Genomic DNA, 18,881 nt, shown 5'->3' with positions numbered 1-18,881 from the left:
GTGTTTGGGGCTATTTTGTCATTTGTTAGAAATAAGTCCAATATAAAAATTCTAAGAACAACATTCTGCTAAACTCATTTTTGAAACCTATTTATCCTCTGTCTTTTTTATGTGATATTTGATAGCTTTTAAATTGAAAGAATTTCTTTCCACCTTCTCTATCCTGCTCTAAAAAAATCCACACACACACACACACACACACACACAAATGTACTTCATGTCCTTGAAGCTGCTCATAACTTGACTGATGCAAGTCTTGCAGTTGTCATTTTTGACAATTGGATTTAATTAGAATTATATTGTATTATTATTCTCTTCTTTAATTGCTATGCAAATTTTAGGTGCCACATGGAGAATAACTGTAATACCTGATCTTTTCTCAATGCAATCTTTTTCCAAGCCAGTTCTCAAAAGTACTCGTCAGTTGATTTTGTTTCTTTTTGCAGTGAAGACTATTTCATATATGATTTTATCTCCTCACATCACAGATTTCTTACTACCCTCTCTGTTGTTAACACGTTTGCTCTGACTTTGCTAGCAGGACAGATCATGTTGATTTTCTATTGAACTGGGTAAAGGAATCAGCCCTGTATTGTCTGCATAGATAGTTGGCCTTCCTAAGTCATTTATCAATTCTTACTACCATGAATGTGGGAGTAATTGAAATTCTGTGTTACCATCACCCACCACTGATGTGACTTGAATTCTTCCCTATGATACTTTCCTTGTCTCTTCTCATTATACAATAACTTCTGGTAATTTATGTGCCCTTTGAATATTCCAGTTCAGTAGTGTGTGATGTGAGGCACACAGATGTTCTGCAATGCTGCCACAAAATATTTCATAGAAAGGAAGGGAAGTTTAATATATGACAACTATATTATTACATACTAGATGTGCTCTAATGTGGAACATGTGGGATTACAGAGAAATTATACAGAGAAGCTTCATGTTTATTTTTTCTCTGCCTGATAATGGAAAAATGCCTCCAGCTAAGCTTATTAAAATATGCCTTATATGGTACTGCATTTTCCTCCACATAGTAGGCAAGGTAGGCTTGCCACAGGCTTATGACTCAGTGAGAAATCAAATACAGAAGTGTGTAGCCCTAGCTCAACAAAAATTTCCTTATATGCTAAGGTGTTATGTCACTAAGTACTCACTTCTTCTTTCCTTCCAGTCACTCATACAAAAGTCATCAAGCTTGGGATTCTGGTGTATTCTAACTGTTAGATTCTTAAATTCATTTGAGATTGTTGAAATTTTTAAATCCATAGAATTAAATTACTATACTTTAGGTAAACCTTCATGAAAATTAGGGGAAGTTGCATCTACTCAATGTTATCTTCGAGCTCAAGAGTATCCTTTGCACTACTTGTTCATTGATTCAGCAGCTGAGTGAATGCACTACTTGTTCACTGATTTAGCAGCTGAGTGAATGCAAACTTAAACCCTGTGCAAGTCACCGTTTACCCCAATTTGCATGTAAACTGCAAGCATACCTCACCTAGTTTACTCAAAAAATATTTTTTTCTTTCAAAATTAAGACTTCTTGAATTCCTATTACTAAATTCTGTAATTAAATATTTCTGGAATCTCCTCTTTCTTTTCCAAACATTACCACTGTCTTAGTCCAAGCACTCACACTCTCTCTTAGATGATTACTGACTATCTCCTCTTTCTCGTGCCACACTGCTCCAGATAGATTTCTGTTAAAGGAAATTCTAGTACTGTGACTTTCACGTTTAATACCCTTCAACGATGCTGCATTAACCACAAAAAAGTCTATGCACTTTAACATACCAGATCCTTCTTAATCAGAATAAAATTTCCAGTTCTTTTTCTTAACATCACCCTCTTAGAAAATTACTTACAGTTCCTAGTACTCAAGATGCTCACCCATATCTGCTTTTTATAATCTGCCACTTCTTAAACTTTTCTCCCCCTACCATATGGTCAACTTCCTACTTAGAAATCAGATCCGGATAGAGTTAACGTATGATCCTGCAACCCACGCCTGGGCACGTATCTGGAGAAAACTTTAATTCAAAAAGATACATGCAACCCAATGTTCATTGAAGCACTATTTACAAAAGCCAAGACATAGAAGCAACTTAAATGTCCATCAGTAGATGAATGGATAAAGAAGATGTGGTATATACATGTGGTGTATATACTGTGTCTGTAAATATATATATATATATATATGAAGAAGATGTTTTATACACAAACACACACACACAATGGAATATTACTCAGCCATAAAAAAGAATGAAATAATGCCATTTGCACCACCACGGATGGACTTAGAGATTATCATACTAAGTGAAGTGAGTCAGACAAAGATCATATAAAATCACTTATATGTGGAATCTAAAATACGATACAAATAAATGAACTTATTTACAAAACAGAAACAGACTCACATAGAAAATGAACTTATGATTACCAAAGGGGAAAGAGAGGTGAGGAGGGATAAATTAGACGTCTGTGATAAGCAGATACAAACTACTATGTATAAGATAGATAAACTACAAGGTTGTACTGTATAGCACAGGGAACTCTACTCAGTATTCTGTAATAAGCCATGATAAAAAAGAATACAGGGCTTCCCTGGTGGCGCAGTGGTTGAGAGTCCGCCTGCCGATGCAGGAGACACAAGTTTGTGCCCTGGTCCGGGAAGATCCCACGTGCCGCAGAGCGGCTGGGCCCATGAGCCATGGCCACTGAGCCTGCGCGTCCGGAGCCTGTGCTCCGCAACGGGGGAGGCCACGACAGTGAGAGGCCCGCATACCACAAAAAGAAAAAAAAGAATACAAAAAAGAATATATATTTATTTTATTTTACTTTATTTTACTTTATTTATTATTTATACAACAGGTTCTTATAAATTATCTATTTTATACATATTAGTGTATATATGTCAATCCCAATCTCCCAATTCATCCCACCACTACCATCCCCCTCCCAACTTTCCCCCTAGGTGTCCACACGTTTGTTCTCTACATCTGTGTCTCTATTTCTGCCTTGCAAACCAGTTCATCTGTACCAATGGTTCATCTGTACCATTTTTCTAGATTCCACATATATGCATCAATATACGATATTTGTTTCCTCTTTCTGACTTACTTCACTCTGTATGACAGTCTCTAGGACCAACCACGTCTCTGCAAATGACCCAATTTCATTCCTTTTTATGGCTGAGTAATATTCCATTGTATATATGTACCACATCTTCTTTATCCATTCACCTGTTGATGGGCATTTAGGTTGCTTCAATGACCTGGCTATTGTAAATAGTGCTGCAATGAACATTGGGGTGGATGTGTCTTTCTGAATTATGGTTTTCTCAGGGTATATGACCAGTAGTGGGATTGCTGGGTCATATGGTAATTCTATTTTTAGTTTTTTAAGGAACCTCCATACTGTTCTCCATAGTGGCTGTATCAATTTACATTCCCACCAACAGTGCAAGAGGGTTCCCTTTTCTCCACACCCTCTCCAGCATTCGTTTGTAGATTTTCTGAAGATGCCCATTCTAATCAGTGTAAGGTGACACCTCACTGTAGTTTTGATCTGTTTTTCTCTAATAAATAGTGATGCTGAGCAGCCTTTCATGTGTCTCTTGGCCATCTGTATGTCTTCTTTGGAGAAACGTCTATTTAGATTTTGTGCTCATTTTTTGACTGGGTTGTTTTTTTAATATTGAGCTGCATGAGCTGTTCATATTTTTTGAACATTAATCCTTTGTCAGTTGCTCCATTTGCAAATATTTTCTCCCATTCTGAAGGTTGTCTTTTTGTCTTGTTTATGGTTTCCTTTGCTGTGCAAAAGCTTTTAAGTTTCATTAGGTCCCATTAGTTTATTTTTGTTTTTATTTACATCACTCTAGGAGGTGGGTCAGAAAGGATCTTGCTGTGATTTATGTCATAGAGTGTTCTGCCTATGTTTTCCTCTAACAGTTTTATAGTGTCCACTCTTACATTTAGGTCTTTAATCCATTTTGAGTTTATTTTTATGTATGGTGTTATGGAGTGTTCTAATTTCATTCTTTTGCATGTAGCTGTCCAGTTTTCCCAGCACCACTTATTGAAGAGACTGTCTTTTCTCCATTGTAATTTCTTGTCTCCTTTGTCATAGATTAGGTGACCATTGGTGTGTGCGTTTATCTCTGGACTTTCTATCCTGTTCCACTGATCTATATTTCTGTTTTTGTGCCAGTACCATACTGTATTGATTACTGTAGCTTTGTAGTATAGTCTGAAGACAGGGAGCCTGATTCCCCCAGCTCCATTTTTCTTTCTCAAGATTGCTTTGGCTATTCGGGGTCTTTTTTGTCTCCATAAAAATTTTAAGATGTTCAATGAAAATTGCCATTGGTAATTTGATAGGGATTGCATTGAATCTGTAGATTGTTTTGGGTAGTATAGTCATTTTCACAATATTGAGTCTTCCAATCCATGAACATGATATATCTCTCCATCTGTTTGTGTCATCTTTGATTTCTTTCATCAGAGTCTTATAGTTTTCTGAGTAAAGGTTTTTACCTCCTTAGGTAGGTTTATCCCTAGGTATTCTATTCTTTTTGTTGCAATGGTGAATGGGAGTGTTTCCTTAATTTCTCTTTCTGATTTTTCATTGTTAGCATGTAGGAATGCAAGAGAATTCTGTGCATTAATTTTGTATCCTGCTACTTTACCAAAATCATTGATTAGCTCTAGTAATTTTCTGGTGGCATCTTTAGGATGGATTATCTATGTAGAGTATCATGTCATCTGCAAACAGTGACAGTTTTACTTCTTCTTTTCCAATTTGTATTCCTTTTATTTCTTTTTCCTCTCTGACTCCCACGGCTAGGACTTCCAATACTATGTTGAATAATAGTGACAAGAGTGGACATCCTTGTCTTGTTCCTTATCTTAGAGGAAACACTTTCAGTTTTTCACCATTGAGAATGATGTTTGCTGTGGGTTTGTTGTATATGGCCTTCATTATGTTAAGGGAGGTTCCCTCTATGCCCACCATCTGGAGAGTTTTTACCATAAATGGGTGTTGAATTTTGTCAAAAGCTTTTTCTGAATCTATTGAGATGATCATATGGTTTTTATTCTTTAATTTGTTACTATGGTGTATCACACTGATTGATTTGCACATATTGAAGAATCCTTGCATCCCTGGGATAAATCCCACTTGATCATGTTGTATGATCCTTTTAATGTGTTGTTGGATTCTGTTTGCTAGTCTTTTGCTAAGGATTTTTGCATCTATATTTATCAGTGATACTGGTCTGTAATTTTCTTTTTTTGTAGTATCTCTGTCTGGTTTTGGTATCAGGGTGATGATGGCTTGTAGAATGAGTTTTGGAGTGCTCCTTACTCTGCAATTTTTGGGAAGAGTTTGAGAAGGATGGGTGTTAGCTCTTCTCTAAACATTTGATAGAGTTCACCTGTGAAACCATATGGTCCTGGGCTTTTGTTTGTTGGAAGATTTTTAATCACAGTTTCCATTTCATTACTTGTGATTGTTCTTCTTATATTTTCTATTTTTTCCTGGTTCAGTCTTAGAGGGTTATACCTTTCTAAGAATTTGTCCATTTCTTCCAGGTTGTCCATTTTATTGGCATAGAGTTGCTTGTAGTAGTCCCTTACGATGCTTTGTATTTCTGTGATGTCCACTGTAACGTCTCCTTTTTCATTTCCACTCCCTCTTTTTCTTGAAGAATCTGGCTAAAGGTTTATCAGTTTTGTTTATCAGCTTTTAGTTTTTTTGATCATTGCTATTGATTTCTTTGTTTCTATTTCATTTATTCCTGCTCTTATCTTTATGATTTCTTTCCTTCTGCTAACTTTGGGGGGTTTTTTGTTCTTCCTCTAATTGCTACACATGTAAGGTTAAGCTGTTTTCTGAGATAGGATTGTATTGCTATAAACTTCCCTCTTAGAACTGCTTTTGCTGCACTGCATAGGTTTTGGGTTGTCGTGTTTTCATTGTCATTTGTTTCTAGGTATTTTTTGATTTTCTCTTTGATTTCTTCAGTGATCTCTTGGTTATTTAGTAACATGCTGTTTAGCTTCCATGTGTTTGTGTTTTTTACGGTTTTTTCCATGTAATTTATTTCCAATCTCATGGTGTTGCAGTCGGAAAAGATGCTTGATACGATTTCAATTTTCTTAAATTTACCAAGGCTTGATTTGTAACCCAAGATGTGACCTATCCTGGAGAATATTCTGTGTGCACTTGAGTAGAAAGTGTAATCTGCTGTTTTTGGATGAAATGTCCTATAAATTTCAATTAAATCTATCTGGTCTATTGTGTCATTTAAAGCTTGTGTTTCCTTATTAATTTTCTGTTTGGATGATCTGTCCATTGGTGTAAGTGAGGTGTTAAAGTCCCCCACTATTATTGTGTTACTGTCAATTTCCTCTTTTAGAGCTGTTAGCATTTGCCTTATTTATTGAGGTGCTCCTATGTTGGGTGAGTATATACTTAGAATTGTTATATCTTCTTGGATTGATCCCTTGATCATTATGTAGCGTCCTACCTTGTCTCTTGTAACAAACTTTATTTAGGGGTCTATTTTATCTGATATGAATATTGCTACTCCAGCTTTCTTTTGATTTCCACTTGCATGTAATATCTTTTTCCTTCCCCTCACTTTCACCTAGGGCACATGCCCCTAGGTCTGAAGTGGGTCTCCTGTAAACAGCATATATATGGGTCTTGCTTTTGTATCCATTCAGTGAGTTTGTGTCTCTTGGTTGGAGCATATAATCCTTTCATGTTTATGGTAATTATTGATATGTATATTCCTTTTACCATTTTTAAAATTGTTTTGGGTTTGTTTCTGTAGGTCCTTTTCTTCTCTTGTGTTTCCCACTTAGAGAAGTTCCTTTAGCATTTGTTGTAGAGCTGTTTTGGTGGTGCTGAATTCTCTTAGCTTTTGCTTGTCTGTAAAGCTTTTGATTTCTCCATCAAATCTGAATGAGATCTTTGCCAGGTAGAATAATCTTGGTTGTAGGTTCTTCCCTTTCATAACTTTACATATATCATGCCACTCCCTTCTGCTTTGTAGAGTTTCTGCTGAGAAATCAGCTGTTAACCTTATGGGTGTTCCCTTGTATGTTATTTGTCATTTTTCCCTTGTTGCTTTTAATAATTTTTCTTTGTTTTAATTTTTGTCAATTTTATTACTATGTATCTTGGCTTGTTTCTCCTTGGGTTTATCCTGCCTGGGACTCTCTGTGCTACCTGGACTTGGGTGGCTATTTCCTTTCCCATGTTAGAGAAATTTTAGACTATCATCTCTTCAAATATTTTCTTGGGTCCTCTCTCTCTCTCTCGTCTCCTTCTGCGACACCAATAATGCAATTATTGGTGTGTTTAATGTTGTTGCAGAGGTCTCTTAGGCTGTTTTCATTTCTTTTCATTCTTTTTTTCTTTATTCTGTTCTGCAGTAGTGAATTCCACAGTTCTGTCTTCCAGGTCACTTATCCGTTCTTCTGCCTCAGTTATTCTGCTATTGATTCCTTCTAGTCTGTTTTTCATTTCAGTTATTGTATTGTTCATCTGTTTGTTTGTTCTTTAATTCTTCTAGGTCTTTGTTAAACATTTCTTGCATCTTCTCAATCTTTGCCTCCATTCTTTTTCTGAGGTCCTGGATCACCTTCACTAACATTATTCTGAATTCTTTTTCTGGAAGGTTGCCTATCTCCAGTTCATTTAGTTATTTTTCTGGGGTTTTATCTTGTTCCTTCATCTGGTACATAGTCCACTGCCTTTTCACTTTGTGTGTCTTTCTGTGAAAGTGGTTTTCATTCCACAGGCTGCAGGATTGTAGTTCTTCTTGCTTCTGCTGTCTGCCCTCTGGTGGATGAGGCTATCTAAAAGGCTTTTACAAGCTTCCTGATGGGAGAGACTAGTGGTGGGTAGCACTGGGTATTGCTCTGGTGGGCAGAGCTCAGTAAAATTTTAATCCACTTGTCTGCTGATGGATGGTGCTGGGTTCCCTCCCTGTTAGTCGTTTGGCCTGAGGCAACCCAGCACTGTAGCTTACCCTGCTCTTTGGTGAGGCTAATGGTGGACTCTGGGAGGACTCACACCAAGGAGTACTTCCCAGAACTTCTGCTGCCAGTGTCCTTGTCCCCACGGTGAGCCACAGCCACCCCCTGCCTCTGCAGGAAACCCTCCAACACTAGCAGGTAGGTCTGGTTCAGTCTCCTATGGGGTCACTTCTCCTTCCCCTGGGTCCTGATGCACACACTACTTTGTGTGTGCCCTCCAGGAGTGGAGTCTCTGTTTCCCCCAGTTCTGTGAAAGTCCTTCAGTCAAATCTCACTAGCCTTCACAGTCTGATTCTCTAGGAATTCCTCCTCCAGTTGCCAGACCCTCAGGTTGGGAAGCCTGACGGGGATCAGAACCTTCACTCCAGTGGGTGGACTTCTGTAATATGAGTGTTCTCCAGTTTCTGAGTCACCCACCAGCAGTTATGGGATTTGATCTTATTGTGATTGCGTCCCTCCTACCATCTCATTGTGGCTTCTCCTTTGTCTTTGGATGTGGGGTATCTTTCTTGGTGAGTTCCAGTGTCTTCCTATAGATGACTGTTCAGCAGTTAGTTGTGATTTCGGTGCTCTCGCAGAACGGAGTGAGCACACAACCTTCTACTCTGCCATCTTGAACCAATTTCTCTCAAGAATATATATTTATATATGTATAACTGAATCACTTTGCTGTATCCCCAAAACACATTGTAAATCAACTATACTTCAATTAAAAAAAAAGAAATCAGATCCTATGATTCTCCAATGTCTTAGATAACTCAATTACTCAACTCTCATCTACATTAAAATTATTCATTGTTATTTTTCTATTATTACTGTGCTATATATTTTAAATGTTTTAAGTAAGCTTTTTAAAAGCATAGATGGTCTACACCATCTTTGCAACCCAAGTCTTGCAAAATATCTTACACATAACATATGGACAATACAGTTTGAATGGGGTTTAATTTGATTTAATTGAGCAGATTTTTATTATTCACTTCCTATGGAATATTTTATTTTAGGAATATATGATATGTAGAAAATAATATTATAGTGCTTTTATACAGTGTGGCTTAGATTCAACTATGTATACCAATGGTGACATCTAATTTGTGCAAATGTCTTCATTTCTCCTTCTGCCTTAAAAAACCCAGAATTCCAAGAGCTGTTCCTGCTCAGAAATTGCTGCTTATGAGGTAGAATCTTTACCAATGGAATTTCTCCAAACCTCACCTCATATTTATCCTTCACAGGTGATCTTCTTCATCCATTGATGAAACTCCTTTTGTCAAGGATTCTTCCAGTTTCCTACTATTGAACACCTGCTTTTATCCTGTTAGTGTCTGACTTTTAACTAGGAACAGTAACCTCTAAATATATTATTACATTCCTAGAAAAAGATTTTGAGTTCAAAACAAGTGACTTACATATACACTTACTTGTAATCTAAAATATTTTTTTTTAATTAAAACATTGAGTTTTGGAAACATTAATGAAAATAGAAATATACTCATAAAACATGAGAGGCTGAAGGTTTCCTAAAGACCGTATGTTTCCACCTATTAACTTTTAAAATGAGAAAAAAACAACTAAGACAGAGGTTAATTAAAATGCTTGCCTCGAATCACATATGCAGTTAGCAAAGTATCCAGAATGAAAGCTCAACTTTCACACATTCCCAACTTATGGCTTCACTCAGTATCATACAGCCTTCTGGAAAAGCAAAGCAGCTACCTGAATGCCTGGTCATGGACCTGATCTGCACTATAGCTACAAGAGACCTGGGATCCAGATATTTAGACATTTTTTATTCCTACCTGAAATTTGGAAAAAGTATCTTTGTCCCCATTTCTTACATCTGGAGTACGCCTTGGAAGGTGAGATCAAGGTTCTGAGAAAGTGTCTATTTATACCCATGTTTGTACAGCCCTTGAATACTGAGGAAACTAGGTATCGTCTCCTTGAGAATAAGCATAACTTTAAAAAAGCAATGCATGCTATTGACTTACTCTGATGCAAACTTGCTTCATGTGAATTATTCAGCTGCTCCTGGCCACTATCTGTAGCTGAATTTATATGCTCAGTTAAACATCCAATCATCAAGTCAGCTACTGGTATCCCTGCCATCAGAAAACTGTATTTTCCTCTCCTGGCATTTAGTATGCTTTAAACCTCACATCCATTCAAACTTGCTCAGGCCAAGTTTTATACTTCCTCTTAGTGCTGTGCTGATTATTCACCCATGTAACTACACTGAGAATTAGCATCAAAATGGAGATATGAGGACCAACCGTAATAAAGATGTTATGAATACTCATATCTTCAGATCTGAAACTTTCTGCTTTAAGAGTCTAGAGCATAAATGTCAGAGAAAAACACTAATGTTTGGATTTATGAAGAGAACTCTGATGCCCTCCTGTGGACAGTTAAGGAAAATCTCAAGTTTTCCTTTTACTAGGGCAGCTGTATTTAATGGTATGCAGAGCAAAAGAAGAATGGCATATAAAAATTCGTAAGTACATCTTCTCTAACACACACATGTAGTCTAAACAATATGTATTTCATATAATAATCGTTATTAAGGTACACACACACACATACACAAAGAAAGAGTAAACAGCTAAAAGAATAAAGCCAAAATGGTTACAGTGATTATAGCTTAATGGTGTTATTTATTTATTTTTTTTTTGCGGTACGCGGGCCTCTCACTGTTGTGGCCTCTCCCGTTGCGGAGCACAGGCTGCGGACGCGCAGGCTCAGCGGCCATGGCTCACGGGCCCAGCCGCTCCGCGGCATGCAGGATCTTTCTGGACCGGGGCACGAACCCGTGTCCCCTGCCTCGGCAGGCGGACTCTCAACCACTGCGCCACCAGGGAAGCCCAATGGTGTTATTTTTAAAACATGAATATGACTTATGTTTTTATAATTTAGGGAAAAATTATTTCCAGTTTGCACAAAATTGATAACACAAGAAGCAATTCAGCAACACAGTAAATTTATTTTAAATTTAGAGATAGGTAGATAAATTTGCTATATAATATTTTGCAGACTTTTCTAATAAAGTTAGACATATCCAGGAAGATTTCCTGATGAATATGAACACAAGAGAGATACTTCTGCACTATGAATTCTTTTCTTTTTTTTATAAATGTATTTATTTATTTTTGGTTGTGTTGGTTCTTTGTTGTTGCCTGCAGGCTTTCTCTAGCTGCGGCGAGGGGGGGCTACTCTTCATTGCGGTGCACGGGCTTCTCATTGCAGGGGCTTCTCTTGTTGTGGAGCGTGGGCTCTAGGTGTGTGGGCTTCAGTAGTTGTGGCACACAGGCTCAGTAACTGTGGTTTGTGGGCTCTAGAGCACAGGCTCAGGAGTTGTGGCCCATGGGCTTAGTTGCTCTGCGGCATGTGGGATCTTCCCGGACCAGGGCTGCAACCTGTGTCCTCTGAATTGGCAGGCGGATTCTTAACCACTATGCCACCAGGGAAGCCCCCGCACTATAAATTCTTAAAGGAGTTTTTGTCATTTTATTTAATTATCCAGCAAACATTTATTGAGATCCAACAATGTGCTAGTACTAGAAACAGAGAAATGGAAAATGCTCTCTGTCTTTCAGAGCATCACCATGCAGTGAACAGACATACAGAGCAACGGTAAGTGACTTTGTGGAGGTCTATACTGGATACTGGGGCAGTACAGGCAGGGCGTCCAACTCAGATAAAATGGAGGAGCAAAGGAAGCAACTCAAGTGGTCCAAAAGATATATTTCCTGACCTGAGCTGTTCAAGATCTAACAGAAATTATAGTTAGCCGTTAAAAGAGACAGAGGGGGAAAAGTCAAAGCTTCTTTAGTCAGAGAAAATAGGCACTTAGTGTCTGAAAGACTCAAAGTACACGCTCAGTCCCCCTCACAAGATAATAATTTAGTGTCATGATTCTGGGAAGGGTTACCAGGATGGTTGGTCGTGCCTCTTCCTGGATAAACACTGTGAGATAAGTTTGTGATTAAAAAAAAAAGATATAAACTCCTCTTCCTTTGTGTAACAGTCCCCTTCCGGTTTCCACAGGCTGGAGCCCAACGCATACTCTAAATGTGATAGGAGCTGGATGAATCATTATTGAATGAAATCAGCCTCCCCAGTGATCTAGCTCTTAATTCAAAGACTTTTTCTCTTCCAGTTTTGTTGAGATATAATTGACACACAGTACTGTATAAGTTTAAGGTGTACAGCATAATAATTTGAATAACATACATCATGAAATGATTACCACAATAAGTTTAGTGAACATCCATCATCTCATATAGATAGAAAATAAAAGAAAATTTTTTTTCCTTGTGATGAGAACTCTCGGGATTTACTGTCTTAACTTTCATATATAACCTATATAAGGTACATCTTATAACTGGAAGTTTGTACCTTGTAGCCACCTTCATCCAATTCCCCTTCCCCACAACTCCCATCTCTGGAGCCAAGTATCTGATCTCTTTTCTACGAGTTTCTTTGTTTCTCTGTTGAAGTATAATTGACCTACAACACTGTGTTAGTTCCTAGTACACAACATAATGATGTTATATTTCTGTATATTACAAAATGATCACACCAGGATAAGTCTAGTTACCATCCATCACTACATAAAGATGTTATATTATGGGCTTCCCTGGTGGCGCAGTGGTTGAGAGTCCGCCTGCCAATGCAGGGGACACGGGTTCGTGCCCCGGTCCGGGAAGATCCCACATGCCGCGGAGCGGCTGGGCCCGTGAGCCATGGCCACTGAGGCTGCGCGTCCGAAGCCTGTGCTCCGCAACGGGAGAGGCCACAACAGTGAGAGGCCCGCGTACCGCAGGAAAAAAAAAAAAAGTTACATTATCATTGACTAATTCCCCACATTGTACATTTCATCCCCATGACTCACTTATTTTGTAACAGGAAGTTTGTACCTCTTAATCTCTCTCATCTATTTCACTCGTGTCCCCAATATCTCCTCTCTGGCAGCCACCTGATTGTTCTTTTTAACTAAAGATTTTTACTTGGGAGAAAGTAATTCCTTATCTTGTGATACATTCTTCTTGTGAACTCTCAGCATTATAAAATGTTTAAGCTGAAAACTGGACACATGAATTGTTCTGTGAAGAACCGCATCAATTGATAAATTTTGCCAGAAAAGGAGGAAATGCATCCTTTGACTAATTCCCGGGGTAGGCCTGAACTAATTACTAACTAAGTCATATAGGTCATTACAAAAAAAAAAAAAAAAATCAGGAATATATTTTCTCTTTTCAGCAAAGAAAATACAGACTCTTGATTTGAACAGTGGACAAGAATGGTATGAAAATTCTTCAACTTTTCAGGCTAGCTGTATGAATTGGTCAAAAAATTTTACCCCAAGGGACAGAAACCCATCTCACGTAAAAGGAAAAGTTTATTGGTTCTTATAATCCAACCAAGATTAACAGCTCACTTGGTAAAGAGAAGACATGCACCTCAACCTTAGAAACTCACGAAGCAAGCATCTTCTGTTTGTCAGGACCCTCTGCATCTGTCTACTCTTGGTATATTCTTTCATTGCAAGCCTTATTTTTCTACAATGTGGGAACAGTGACCACCAGTGTGTTCATGCGCCTCATATAGAAAGCAGTTACCACTTGAAAAGGACTGACTTTCTCACTTCTAATTTAAAAACTCACAGGCATATATAATGTACCCAGCCTTGGTCAGTTGGCTGTTGGAATTTTTAAAAATTAGGAATTTGGATTAGAGTGGCTGTTTTCAAACCCTGATGGCAAGATTGAGAGTTATCGTAACTGAGTTACTTAATTGTTCTTGTCTCTGATTCCTCATCTATTAAGCAGAGACCTCTTCTTTATATATGGATAGCACTATGAAAATTAAAAAGCACTATGGAAATGGATAGTATTGTTCCTAGTGTTAAACATTAAAGAAATAGTCTTATCTTTCTTGCTTTTCATCCTTTCTTGCTTTTCAAGGGACTCATCTAGAGAGTGTGTCTTGGCCCAAAGTTGTGGAAACTTCAGACAATTAGAAAAGAAATCTTGACCTTTTAGTAATATTATATTGTCTAGAGGAAATTTCTTATAATCCTGTCTGAAAACCTGTCCTGGATATGGTTTGTGGGGCAGAGTTTATACACCTCACTTGTATAGAAGCCTAATTATTTAGAACATTGGACTTTTAATTGAAAAAATATCTAATAGCCAAAGCGAAGACATGTTATGAACCTCTTAGGTAACGTATATATGCAGACATTACTTAACTGATTCTTAAAGCAATTTTCAATAATATCAATTCAGTAGTTCTTTAAAGCACCTTTAGAAATATAAAAAGAATAAAGAGTCAAAAATGATGTGTCCAGAATCTTACTTGGATTTCATTATATTTGTGAATTTGTGTATGTGTAATGTAGACCCTAAAATCAGAATTAAAAATCACTGTAAACTGGATAATGAATCTGTCAAGGAAACTTAGGGGTCTACTGAGCATTCAGTCGTGAACCAGGCATGCACTGAATACAGACAAAAGAGCAGAAGACCTGCAAGGCCACTGAGCCATAACCCAGAGCCCAACATGAAACCCAGTGGTCAGCATTGAACAACCAGCCAGGATTGCCCCAAGGACAGGTTGCACCCACCATTGTGATCTCGATGGCCAGGAATGGGACAACCTAAGCATCATCATAAGAGGAAGGATAAATAAAAATTTTCCAGTTTCTTGAAGCTATAGTCCATTTACCTCTGGAGTCCTAAGTGATTTTAATCGGTGCTTCTGGAGATTTTTATTTATCAATTATATTTTAATATATCACTGTGCATATGACTAATTTTACTTTGAAGAATATTTGTTTTTAATTTGGAGAATATCTACTAATCTATCACGGGATATTAATGCTCTGTGGAACATAGTTTAAGAACTGCTGCCTACCAGATTTAGATGAAGGTCAGGTTAACATATCTGTAATACTTTTCTCTTGTCTGCATTTTTCTGAGATAAAGTGGGATACGTGGGATAAGAGGTTAAGATAAGTGCAGAGCAAATGGTAGGTGCACTAGTCAGAAACTAAGGAACTTGAGGCAGGAGAAATGAGAAAGTTAATTATTGGCTACTTGACAATTAGTTTTTCTAACCAGATAATAGCATATAAATTTAAAGTATATGAAATGGGACTTATGAGATAAATTACTGGCAATCTTTTGAAGGAGACTAGGAGAAAGAAGTTTGGGTATCTAATGGATGTATGTAATGGTGGGACAGAAGGGAACTAGGAAGATATGAACTGCTAAGTGAGATTCATTTGAAATTTTGTTTAACAATATTCCTGGTGGTGACATACCCTAGTTTGCCGGGAAAGAAATCACCTGCTTGCTTTGGCTCACATTCTCTGGCTGTCAGTGGGTAACACCAATTATGCTCTTGGAATATACAGGTGAAGCATTGTTTATCCTCCATAAAACTTTACACATGAATAGGTAACTAAAAACCATGAATATTTATAGCTCCAAATTATACAGAGCAAGGGCCTCCACATTGGAAATCAATTAAATTTTAGCTTCCCACGGGATTTATTAACCTCCAGACTACCTGTCTCTCCTTTCCCAATGAGTTTCCTATAAATAAACATGACATATAACTCTCTATCTCTCTCTCTCTCTCTCTCTCTCTCTCTCTGTGTGTGTGTGTGTGTGTGTGTGTGTGTGTGTGTGTGTGTGTGTGTGTGTGTGTGTGTGTGTGTTAGGCTGGGTCAACAGATGAATGAAGCATAGTCACTGGAATATCAACACGTACTTCTAAATGTAAGTTGGCGACTTATTTTCAGGTCACAAGGCCCAATGTACGAGGGTAAACTGATTTTAGAAAGATGCTCTTTCTTTCTGTCTCTCTCCCTCTCCCTTTCTGCTACCGTTATTCCTCAGTATATTCTCCTTATTTGTAAACGTCTGAACTGTTACACAGGTCCAAGTCTTTTCTAGCCACTAGCTAAATCAATGGATTTACAGAGATCAAATCATTATGTTATACACCTTAACATTATAAAGTTATGTCAATTATATCTCAATAAAACTGAGGGGAAAACAAACAAAAACAATGGATCTGAATACTGTAGATACTTGGAACAGAGGAATCATCAACCCATTAGCATCAGGCTGAGTGTGTTCCTCTTCTAATCCCCAAACCCTGTAGCTCTGTGTAAGTGCAACCATACATATGTCTCTATGTAGTTAGTTACCTATGTCAAATGGATTGCATTTACTGACCAGAAGTTTGTCACTTCTTATCGTTTTTAAGAGTGGTGAAATTTTTAACTCATTAAAAATTTAATGAAATTTTGTTTAAACAAAAATTCTAGATTGATTTAACAATCAATCAAACTTTCTAATGTGAAGTAACACACATACAGACAAATGCATACAGCATACATTTAGAGTAGTTTAATTAGTGATTATATACCAAAGCCCATGTAACCAACACGCAGGTCAGGAAATTGAAGATTGACAGCATCCCAGGAGTCCCTTCCTGATCCAATCCCTCTCTCCCAACTAGAGGTAACTGTTACTTTCCTTTGTAGTTTTACAAAGTAGGTATGCTTTTTTAAGTATTACATTTTTTTCTCATTTGAACTTAATAAAAATTGATTTGTCTCTTTGTTGTTTTTTTTCCCTTGGTCTTTTTTCCATGTTTTGTTTTTGTGATTCAACCATGTTGGTACATGCATAAAAATTAGGAAAACTCATTAGTTAATACATGTCATTTTTTGGTAGAATAACTTTGTACATAAAAGCTAAGTATAGAAAAAAGACTGTGGTTGCCCCTGGCAACTGGAAGAGAAGATATTGGTCTTTTTTCATTCTACATTAATCTTCCAAATCAGAGTATAGTCAACTTCCACTTATTAGTTGGCTTACACAAATGACCTTTTCCCCTTATTGCTATCCTTGAGAATGAGGGCCGTATTCTAGGGCTTGCACTACTGGCTGGCTTTTGGTACAACTCACTGGCAAGAATGAACACTATGGAATATAGCCTAGAAATAGACACTGAAGTAGGTCTCCTTGATCTGAACGGCAATACCAAAGCTGGTTTGGTAAACAACCCAAAAATGTAACATTTCACCAAAGTTCCCACATAGAGGTGAGTTTCTATTCTACTTGGTGTCTAATACCTTCTTGACTCGGTCTGAGAGAAAATGAGAAATGTTGCAACAAATACTATCAGTATAAAACTATTTTAATATTTGTAAAGAGTTAAGATAAAAAGAAAAAAACAGATTTCATATTTTCCCCCTCATAATAAGTTCCCAGGTGTTTTCATTACAGTTTTGATACAATAAGTAAACGGTCTTTGAGTGCAGCAAAGTAAAACGTTTTCTACCATGAAGAAACTTATCCTATTAATATTTCTGGACCAATATTATAGACGTAAGATATACTGTGAGATAGTCAGCTTGATTTACTTCTCTGATGAGTATGCACATTAGGTATGCATATGTAGGTATATGAATCAGGGAGATAAGCCGACCCTAAATTTGTCCTAAAGTGTTTCTTTTCTGATTTTGCTTCATGTCTCTATTTCCCATTTCAAAAGAAGCAATCCATTAAAAGTAATCTTGTTCTCCACAGGCGTGTAGTAAGACTTTTGCTCATTTTTAGCTAAGTGTGTCATGACTAAGTAAAAGAGGAAAAACAGCTAACCTACTGAGGGATTAGGTAAAACAGGCAGATAATTAACATCACTGGGCAATATACATTTTGAATTTATAGTCTTAAAGTGAAAACTATTATTAACCTTGAAATCATACTACACTTCTGAATCTTGAAATATATCTTCTCATGTTTACACTGGGGTTTTACCTATATATTTTGATAGCATTTCCTTAAAACATTATTTCATTTTTCATCTATCCCTACCCACATATACAATAAAGTTATCAAGCTATCATTAGTTTACTGTTTACAAAGAACTTTCTTGTACATATCTCTTTTGAGCTCCCAAACAACCCTATTAGTCAGACAGATTTCGTCAACAAATATTTACTGGATATCCTCCAGATGTATATTTCACACTGTGGCAAAGAGATGGTACAATGTGTAAGCAAATACAGTCCATACTCTCATGAAGTTTACCTTTTGGTGTGGAAGCCAAAGGACAAATTACTCCAATTAATTATAAGTGACTGGATAATTATAAGTGTCAAATGTTCTGAAGGAGAAGCAAAGACTGCTAACATATGGTGAAGAAAGTGAAAAGAACTTTTACCATGTATTGAAAGTATCATGTCTGTTTTCTTTTCCTTCCTTCTTTCCTCCTCTCTCTGTTTCTCTTTTTAAGTATATACTATACTTTTTTTTTTTCCTCTCAAAAGACTTAGCATTTTTCCCCCTTTTCAGGGCAACATTATAGTTTTTGTAGGGACAAGTGAGTTTTTTTTATCACTTGATATAGTGTTCATAAATTTTGAAACCATCCAAGAAAGTGGTATATAGTTTTCTCAGATATGTCTTCAATGCCTATATGATAATGTCATTTTGGTTTTGTTGTCAACGATGTCATCACTGTTGTTCTTGTTGTCTTCTCTCCCCCCCACTGCTGCCAGTAAGGGAAGGAATGTTGGATTCATAGTAATTCTAATCTTTTGAGCCCTCAGGGGATTTAAAAAATAATCTTTACTTATTCTCTCCTGTGGCATTTATCCCACAGATTTAGTTATCATTTTTTTAAAGTGGAATAAAGTTGTAAGTAGAGGCTTCTCCAATTTTTGAAGAAAAAGAGGAACAAATTTCAGCATAAAACCTAGCAATTACTAACCAAACCTAATAGCCTGGGTTGAGCCCT

At 37.1% G+C, this 18,881-nt stretch overlaps 1 long non-coding RNA gene across 1 annotated transcript in view; it reads right to left on the bottom strand.

Annotated features, from left to right (window-relative positions):
• LOC125964600 (uncharacterized) overlaps window positions 1-18,881 on the bottom strand; it is a 103,554-nt gene that overhangs the window by 83,876 nt on the left and 797 nt on the right. The gene's annotated exons all lie outside the window — the stretch shown is intronic.

Source organism: Orcinus orca, chromosome 6 (assembly GCF_937001465.1).
Source record: "Orcinus orca chromosome 6, mOrcOrc1.1, whole genome shotgun sequence".
Lineage (NCBI taxonomy): Eukaryota > Metazoa > Chordata > Mammalia > Artiodactyla > Delphinidae > Orcinus > Orcinus orca.
Note: the sequence above shows the minus strand (reverse complement) of the source record. Positions and strands in the feature narration are given on the sequence as shown.